General features: G+C 39.4%; 1 pseudogene; it reads right to left on the bottom strand.

The window, feature by feature from the left end:
- Positions 1–3923: 3923 nt before the first annotated feature.
- LOC119893773 lies at positions 3924–9822 on the bottom strand (annotated as a pseudogene).
- Positions 9823–10326: the final 504 nt, after the last annotated feature.

Genomic DNA, 10326 nt, shown 5'->3' with positions numbered 1-10326 from the left:
CCCACTGTCTTTGGTTTGCCTGACTTGATTTGAACTTGACTGCTGTGAGACTTGATTAGTGGAGACTTAACTATACCCCAAAGACTTGACCTGACTTGAGAATAAAAAGAGAACATGAAAGTCTTGAGTTTTGACCTGGTGAAATCCCAAAATAATAGATGTAACAACAGGTAGGCCTGGCACAGCCACACACCCCAAATATATAATTATTAGGCCCTCATGTTTGGTCTCGGCTAAATAAAAACACTCAACACAGATTTGAAATCAAAATGTTCAAATGCCATGTCAAGTTAGTGGTCAGAAACACTTGCAAGTTAGTGGTCACTTGCCCTTAAGGACTTGAGATATCACTTTTTTTTCACATAACAACATGATGATCAAAAGTGTTTGAGTTGTTGCCCTTTTGCCACATTACATAATGTTTTTTTGTGGCGCACCAAGGGTTTCTAGATTTGCTTGTTGCTTTATGATGCTCTGATATTTCACTTAAAAGAAAATAAAAACATCGGTAGTTAACTTAGACTCATGACACCTGTAAAGCTGTGTTTGTATTAGAGGTTTCAGTTATTCAGTGCCTAAATTGTCAGTGCATCATACATATCTCTCACTCTGGACTGATCATCATACTTATCTGTCTATCTGACATCTCTAAAGCTATACCACTGGCAAGTCTAAATCACACACAGGGAAACTGCAAAAGCCAAGAGGCAAATTACAAGTAGATACTCAACAACACTGCCAGCAAGATACAAGATATTTGGTTAACATCACAAACTATGGCCTCAAAGTGACAATGAAGTTAAACCCACACGAGGGGGAGAAAGCTGCACCAGAGATGTCCATTAAAAAACACCTGAACGTAATAATGGTGTTTGGTTCATATACCATTAGGTTGCACATTTTTTTAATAATAAAACTACAAACTTTCAGATGCTCTTGTCAACATCAGTGACCCTATGGTCACCTGACCTCAGTCCTCATGTTTTTCAAGGTATCCTCAATGCTGTTGATGAGCTCTAGGGGCAACACAGCCAGGTCACCCTGCACCCAAACAGAGGGTGAAAGGAGAGCTTCTATCCCAGGAGCTGGTGGGTCATATTGATCGGAAACACTATGCTGCGTTTTAAAAGGACACAGATGAAGATTTATTTACGGCACATGAAGAACAGCTTTTTGTGCACATCACTATTCACCATGTAATAACAAACTTGTCAAGTGTTATTTGCAGTAAAATACTTCTGTGATTTTTTTAGAAGCTACAATTTGAATTGAACTTTGAACTGTACATATTTAACAATGCCTTAACAAGCTGTGGGTTTAGATAGCAACCACTGATTTTAGCCGCCATCTCCAAAAGACCTCAAGTTGCTCTAACAAGCAACTGCAATACTTTACTTATTTTATTTAAGTAGAAAGATTAATTTGTTTAAAACTATGTAGATCACTAATGAAAGTCTTGTATTCATTTTATATAACATAAGAAATTTAATATATTGATCAGAAAATCTGATCTGAGAACAATTATTCCCCTCAAACAGTTAAGCCCTGAAGAGAGGGAGGGGCGTAACACCAGTCATTCGACAGTCAGACAAGAAGCAATCTTTTGTGTGCAAGGCAGAGATTTCAGCTCCTACGCTAGAAAGACAAGAGCTTTGATAGACCAGAATGACAAATAGCAAGAAGTTGTTTTAACAAGGAGCTCCCAGTTTCCTCAACTGGAAAAACTTGCTTTCTTGCGCTAAGTGAAGCTATACTACTTCTGTAGTTTGCATGAGTCTATGTCAATCTCACATCTCAGTGCAACATGTTCTCTCGAGGAGAATTAAAATCTTCTGGTGATATTAATGAAATCAGAGGCAGAAGTACAAAAGGTACAACCAACACAGAAGAGTACAATAATGCTCTCAACACGAAGGCTGAAACTGTCAAATGCTTTGTAAATATATAATATCACTGGAGTAAACATACCTGAATCCTCACAAAATGTGGTCTTGCGTAGGGCGGCAGGAAGATTACGACATGTATAAAAACACCTTTAGAGTCAAACCTCTGTCCTTCATTCAATGTTACAGCAGCCATTCCAGCTTTCCCCCCTGATGATGTCATAGAGTGAGAACATTGAATTTTCCCTTGTGGGATTAATAAAGTACGTCTTCTTCTTCTTATAAAGATGTTAAAAGACCCTCAGATACAAATTTCTATCGGAAATGTAAGATCCAGTGTTTTCAGAGTTTGACACATATTGGGGACTTAAGGCTGGGGTATGCTTGAAACAAGCTAGTTCATAGTGTTAAGAAATATTCTCAGGTGTCTTAATTGATGCAACAGGGAAAGGTAAGACAGGTCTAGGTTAGAGTAATGTAGCTGATCCCATAAGTATTTGACATTATAGCTTTAGGTATTTCTCACACGTACTTGTCCTCATCAGGAAGACAACAATAGACTGATTAGTTAGAGACAGTAGCTCAGACGTCAGGCTAGCAGATATCAGTGTTCTCTGGGAGTCTTACAAGGTTGAGCCATACAAGAATGTTTACAAGAACTAACTGGCTCCACAGATTAGAATACAACTAATGGATAGTGAGAGATTCCAATATGATGAAGCATTGGAGTCTACATATCAGATAGATAGTTGTTCTAGGTGAAAGGTGACCTAATAGAGAAACCTACAGGCACTAGGGGGAAGACAGAAACATAAAAAGGGACCACAAGATGTTCTCCTTCAGATCTGGTGTTGGCATTTGACGTGTTTACATGTTGTATGCTGGCACTGTATCTCCTCGGCCGGGCTCAATAACCCATGCTATGTTAAGTCTTCATCAGTCTCCAAAACTTCTTCACACCTGAACCTGGCTCACAATAACACATAGAACATTTAGTCTGCCCACAATCAAAAGAAAAGGTCTCAAAGCTGCTCTGAATATCTTCACTTGAAGGGAGGGACGAAAAGCTTGCCACCACAGAGAGAAGCGAAACATTTGATAAGTACAACACGAAAAGGTTATTAATGGAGTTTGCCACTCCCACTATTCTTCTTCTTCTTTGTCTTACCTGTAAGGGGGAAAATCATTTCTAAGTTCTGTAATTACAGAACTGCTTTCATAATTTGGGGGCTTTGAGGGGATGTAAACACAAATGCTTTCATCGACTAATAATCCATCATTGTAGGAAAAGTTTAATATAACAGTGACATCTGGGGTTTTAAAAAGGGTGTGCAAATTCTGACGAATACCGTTGAACAGTGCAATTTATTAGGAATAAGCTGAAGTCATATTCTAGTTTATTTTTTATTTGTTTAAAATTCCCCATGGGCTTTAGTTTATTAATAATAATAATGTTGGTCACCCTTTTTATAAAGTCACATTAAATCAAATATATGACATATCATGTCTCTGTGTCAAGATTTGACTCAAAGAAAAAGTAGTAACATTTTTGACACAAATTGGCTATCAGGTTAAAGTATTTTCATTACCTTCATGAACTGTGTGTCACAGCTGATACTGCTGACTGGTGTGAGCCAATCTTCAGGACAAACTATAATAACAGACTTCCGGTTTTCAGAATGCCTGCATGCCCCTGTCTCTATCACCTTACGCAGTCTCTTTAAACCTGCTTCTCTTCCTCAGTCTGCTCTCACAGGGACAAAAACTAAAGACCTTGTCTATTCGTAAAGGAGAATATTTCAGCCGAAGTGCAAATACCACTGGGAAATGGGGACGAGTTGCATGATACATGAGTTGACAGTACGAACTATGCCATTTTACTTAAACACATGGTGGACTACTGATAAACACGGCGTCTGGTTAATGGTAAATGGATCTATCCAAATTTTTGTTCCCCTGTTAATGACCTTTGATTTCCAATAAATCCAGACTGAAATCATGAGCAAACAGTTCAACAGACGGACCACCTGAGTGCAAATATCATGAGTAGTAGTAGTAAGTAAGTACATTTATTTGTCCCCGTAAGGAAATTTGTTCGCATGGCAATCAAGTAGGCATTACAAACATACATCATACAACATACATCATACATATACACCAAAAGAGAACCTTTAAATATACAAAGTCACATACTAATACACTTAACACATATTTCCCCATACCCTGCACTTTTACTACCTATTTGATTAGGCAATACCAGACCAGCTGAGTATCCTACCTATTAACTTACATATTTAAAAGCTTAATTGCTTGAGGCACAAATGAAAACTTTGATCTATTTTTGGTAAATAGAGGGAGGCAATATCGTCGCCCAGAAGGCAGTAGTTCGAATGAAGAGGCAAGGGGGTGCCTCTTGTCTCCCACAATGGTTTTTGCCTTGTTACTTACCCTTTCCCTATAAATGTATTCCACACTTGGTAACTTGATCCCTAATAGTTTACTGGCCATTGTTACTGTTTTCCTTACAGACTTCTTCTGTGCCTCAGTAGCATTACCAAACCAGCAGATGATGCAGAAGGCCAACACACTTTCAATAAAAGAAGAATAAAACATCTGAAGCATTTTGTTGTGAACATTAAAAGGATAATTTCTTTAAGAAGTACATTCTTTGTTGTGTCTTAGTACTGATGAGGTCAGACCACAGATCCCATTTAAGCTTATGGTCAATCACAATGCCAAGATATTTTTTAATTTGTGACTGATTGTATAGCCTCCCCGTTAATAAAAGTTGAATTTGATGATTGGATCATTCTAAAATCAATAAACATTTCTTTTGTTTTGGTGGTGTTTAGAAGGAGGCTTGACTTTTCACACCACTCTAAGAAATAGTCAAGAACTGGCCCATGCTCCTCCTCATCATCATATAGTAGACTTAACAAGGCAGTATCATCTGCATACTTAATAAGGTGCCTGTTTGGTAAAGTGCTGGTACAAGAATTAGTATATAAAATAAACAACAAAAGGAGATAAAACGCATCCCTGAGGAGAGCCTGTGCAAGTAGACATTTTATCAGAGAGAGAAGTTCCTGCCCTGACTTGCTGGATTCTACAGCTAAGAAAATCAACAATCCATAAGATCAAGCCAGGTTCAAGTGAAAATTCTGAGGCCAATCTATCCGCCAAAATACTGGGCTGAATAGTATTAAAAGCCGAGGAAAAGTCCACAAATAAAATCTTAGCATGGGTCTTTGGTTTCTCAAGGTGAGTGTGCAATAGTGTCCCAATGGCATCTTCAACTCCCCTGGAGGCCTGATAGGCAAATTGCAAGGGGTCCATGAGGTGCTGAGTTTCAGATACAATGTACCTCTTTACTAAACGCTTGAAGCACTTCATGACCAGCGATGTTAGTGCAATTGGTCGAAAATCATTTGGTCCAGTGGGTCGCTGAGTTTTTGGCACTGGTATAATTATGGATGTTTTCCACAGCGTTGGGACCTTGTGAAGGTTAAAAGAAGATCTAAAAAGGTCAGTGAACACTGGTGCTAGCTGTTCAGCACAGTGTTTTATGACCCTTCCACATACGTTATCTGGACCTGAGCTTTTCCGAGAATTACATTTCCTAAAAAGCTGGAGGACTTCTGATTCCTTGATGGTGAAGTTAGATGAGAGGGGGAGGAGAGGGAGGGGTAGGGGTATCCCAGTTGTTGCTTCCGTACTATTGCCCCTCTCAAAACGACAAAAGAATGTATTGAGCTGGTTAGCCAGATCAGGTTCCTCACTCTGCAAAACCAGAGGAGAATTTCCCCTGCCCTTATGTGGAACATTGGTCATAATTTTAATTCCTTGCCATGTCTCTCTAGGATTACCAGATGCCAGAGTGGCCTCTATCTTTTGTTTATAGCTGTACTTATCCAGCTGTATTTGTCGTTTAATCTGCCTCTGTGAGTCCCTTCTCGCTGTTTCATCCTGATTTCTATAAGCTTTTTCCTTTTGAATTATAAGATTCTTTAGTTTGTTTGACACCCATGGCTTGTCATTAGGAAATACTTTAAAAGGACTTAGTAGGTATCACAGAGTCTACACAAAAGTTAATATAATCAGACACTGCTACAACATGATCATTGATATCAGGGCTCTTAAAGACATCCCATGCTGTACAGTCAAAACACCCCTGCAGAGCCATAATGCTGTTATTGTTCCACACTTTGACAGACCTTTTTTGAGGCTTCTCCCTCTCCAGTAGCCTCTTATAAACAGGCCGAAGATGAACCACACTGTGATCAGACGCCCCCTAGTGGTGGTAGCTGGGATGCTGTGTAGGCGTCTTTGACGGTTCCATAACACATGTCTAAAGACTTGTTTTTCCTAGTAAAACAATTAACATACTGATGGTATGTGCGCAGATGTTTTTTAAGGGAACAGTTATTAAAATCTCCCAGAATGAACTTAGGAGCATCAGGTGAAAGTGACTCCAGATTCTGTGAGAGGTTAAAAAGAATCTCTGAAGCTTTGTTGACATTTGCCTTTGGGTGTATATATATACCACTGTAAGGAAAATTTGAGGAAACTCCCTTGGCAGATAGAAGGGTCGCAGAGAGACACACAGCAGCTCGATGTCAGGAGTACACAGTTTCTCTCTCACCGTAACTGCCCGACACCACTCGTCCCTGATGAGGAAACAGACTCCGCCTCCGCGAGCCTTCCCGGTGATGTTAGGGTCGGTCCTAAACGCCGAGAAGCCTGAAGGTTCCACCTCACTGGACGCGATGTTACTATCCAGCCAAGTCTCAGTGATTGCCAAGACACACGCGCTCCTATACTCGTACAGGAAGCGGGTGTTAGCTGATAACTCCTCTGTCTTCGCTCTCAGTGATTGCGCGTTGATAAGCAGTGTAGTAGGCAGAGGGAGTTTGTTTTTCAGCCTCTTTAATCGAAGTCGAAAACCACCCTTACGTCCGCGTTTCGACCGATTATTCCCTTCTTTAGGATTTGATTTAAGACAGTTCGGTATCAAGTCCACAGATAGTCCGGGGGAATGTGATTGCGGAACAGCAGGGTTCGCCGCCAGCAGCATTGTCGAGGTTGCTTCCTTGAGCAAAGTATGTGTTTAAAATCACAGCAAACAGTCCAATCACATACCATAAAACAAAATCCATGTTAATACTAAGTGGCAAACAGACAAACAAAACAAATGCCTAACGTGAAAGCAGCGAGGCAGCCACAGAGCAGCGCCAAATATATGAAGTATGAAGGAGATATGAGATCTTTACGGACTAAGTTGGAGGACCACCTGAACACGCCATTAAACAACTGGCTGACACAATGTTATATATGATACTGAGGCTTTGAAGGGAGACTGGGTGTGTTCTTCAAATCTTGGCAAAAGAAGGCTGCATTTCCTTTGTCTAAGAAATTCGCCAGACCTTACAGTTTCTCTAAGCTACTCTATCTCAGTTCATTTCATTTATAAAATAATCAAAGCACATTAACAGGTGATCCAACATCAGTGTAAATGACACTATCAACATGGTGTTCAGTTTGGACTCGTTCCCTTGCTCTGGGCCTTAGAGAAAAAATAATGTTTAGTCAATTTGTTGAGGGACAGAGATTTTGATAAGTGTTTAATGGTAAAAGTAATTACACACAAGTAATACACATTGGCCTCTTTAATGCAGTCAGCCAGTAAGATGATGTCAGCCACCTCAGCTGTAGCTATGTTCTCTCCTTTACATCTATTCACAATATTTCTAAAAACTTTAAAGATGTGCATTCGCAGGACTTTAAGCTTCACTTTAAATTAAGTGGCTGAAATTAAAGATGAACTCACCTGAAAGTGTTCCCAACTCGATTCTGAAAGTAAACAAAATTATCTTCATCGACATGTAGCAGGTCCACCAGAGTTTCTCCTTTCTTGAAGACATTATGCAGCCTCTTCTTTTCAGTTTGCTGCAGGTCTCTCACATAACATGTAATGGAGCGTGCACTGATATTTCAGATATCAGAAGTCCAGGCTCACCTGAGGAGAGTTAATAGAGGAGAGGTCATCTTTGGGGGCAAGGCAAGTTTATTTGTATAGCACATTTCAATAACAAGGCAATTCGAAGTGCTCCATACAAAAACAAAATAGGGAAAAGACTTTTTTTTAATTTAAGAATCAATAAATGAATTTACCCGTTATACCCATTTGTTCACCCATAACTCTAATGGGTTAAAAATAATCAGGCTTTTCACCTTCCATTGTTTTGCTTTTTTGATTTTCGAACTCTCACAACAGTCAGATACAGTGGTTGAGCATAGCTTAGTTGAACATAAGCTCATCCTGTTCTCACTCTGACACCAGTGTGTTGAAATACAAATGAAACCACTTCTGTTTTATGGTGTAATGTACAGCAGATACGTCAAGCATCTTAAAAACATTCACTGTGTTCAATGATTGTAAAGACAGTGTTGTGGAGAACAGTGACCAATAGCCAGTTGTATGTCCTGGAGTTTCCCTGAATGATGATCTAAAGATTGTTTCTAAGATTTTTCTTTACTCCACTCTGAATCCTTTAATTGTTAAATTGTTTATTTGTGTGTTTTTGGCCTAAATGTCATATTTCAGGACATTAAGTTAATCAAAAACCTACTATGTGTCATATTTTAATGCTTTAATGTTCAGAAAACACATTATTTATCTCATACTATCATTCAGCACTTCTGTTCATCCTCTGTCTCAACGCTCAGTTTTAACGCCTGTCTCTTTAAGGTCACCCTCCCTAAAAGCCAGCTTTCTTTTGATTGGCCAACTTCTCTGAAGCCTCCTGAGGGGCAGGAACTAGCTAGTATAGTGCTGAAACTAAGTGTAGAAACAGGTCTGGCTATGCAAGACTAAGCCTCAGTGATTACAGCTCAGCGATGAAATGCCACTTGGTGTTAAACAAATAGGACGGTGGGTCTTCAGACACATCAGGGACACATACTTATGTTTAAAGGCATGAAAAAAACTGCATTAGTGTAATTTGGGACCTTTAAATCTTAAAATGTAAATTGCACTGCAGAGCTGTGTCCTCAATGGTCATCACAGCCCTGGTAATAACGCACCTTTGGCAGCCTCTATGCAGAAACCAGAAGAATTCTTCAAAGGCTTTTCTTCATCTACGTTGTATTTGATCAGAGCATATGAAAAATACCTCTGAAAGATAAAAACAAAACAATGTTGATTAATAGCTTTAATTTACTCACTTTACATAATGTGGAATGATATTTACCCTGTAGAGGAAGATGTCTCACCCAATAGCTCCCATCTTGCCGCTGTAATTCAGACCAAATTCGATTCTGTTGCTCCAAAAAAACTCTGATTTGAATGTTTCCAAACCTGCTTATGAAGTCCCTCCAAACATCTGCCCTGATCCCGTTGCCTAACGCCAGTCTTATTTTGTGGGTTTGATCGTTGAGTTTCTGTCGGTTCATATCTTTGGTGTGTTGCAGAGGTAATGCATAACTTCACCTATGTACTGTATGACAGTGACATTATATTTTCTGCAGTCGTCCCAGAACTGAGATGCAGAAAATTTACTACACACACACCCACACACTTTCCATTAGCTCAGAAAAACAACCACCTTCCGCTTTGTTCTGATTCTATATAAATTACTAAGTCTTCAGTCATTTCACATTAGGGAGCTTTCATCTCCATGCTTCAGGAAGCCTCTGCCAAAGGTTTTAGGCTAACTTCAGTTTCTTGTTAAAAACAAAACAGTGTCACCAGGATGTTTTCATGATGTATATAACAGTCTGAGCTTGTCAGTGGTAAAAAGAAGCATTTTTTATGGACAAAGTTTTGACGGCCATAATTGCCCCCAAGGAATACGTTGCAGCCAATATAGACGGTTTGTGGCTGCTGGCTGAAGCTCTGCTGCTGCACGGATTCCAAAACTCTTTTTGTACCTAGGGTCATTTTGAAAATATGCAAAAATAGGGCCCAGGTTTAAAAATACCGAAATGATCCTTTAAGTAGGCTACAATAATTGAGCGGAGTGTTACATTCCACTGGTTAGGGGAGACCGGGTGATGGTTGAAACACGGGTCAGTTGTAACACATCAAATTTCTCACATCAGGAACAATTATCAATCATTGTGACCGTTTATTTGTGCAACTTTGTTGAATTAAAAAGAATAAAATCCTGCTGGTACCTGACTTTCATAAAAGCGTATTTTCATTTAAATGTTAGGCCATAAATTGTTATATTGACTGCACAGACATTGGCAGTAGACTATTCTTGTTCATATTTCCTGCGGTTGACCATTGCCTCTCTCATTGTCACCGGAGTACTTGAGTACTATTTGCATAGGCTATGCTAGGTTGCTTACATATACAAAGTATTAGATTAAATTGGCTAATCAGTGATCAGAAATAATGTCTACGCTGGAGTTAGAAAATGTCTAAAATTAATGAGCGAGT

The sequence above is a fragment of the Micropterus salmoides genome, unplaced genomic scaffold (genome assembly GCF_014851395.1).
Source record: "Micropterus salmoides isolate LMB-PRFRI ecotype aquatic unplaced genomic scaffold, ASM1485139v1 Ms_hic_scaffold_8, whole genome shotgun sequence".
In the NCBI taxonomy this organism is placed as follows: Eukaryota; Metazoa; Chordata; class Actinopteri; order Centrarchiformes; family Centrarchidae; genus Micropterus; species Micropterus salmoides.
The sequence above is the reverse complement of the archived record's forward strand: the minus strand, read 5'-3'. Positions and strand labels throughout refer to the sequence as shown.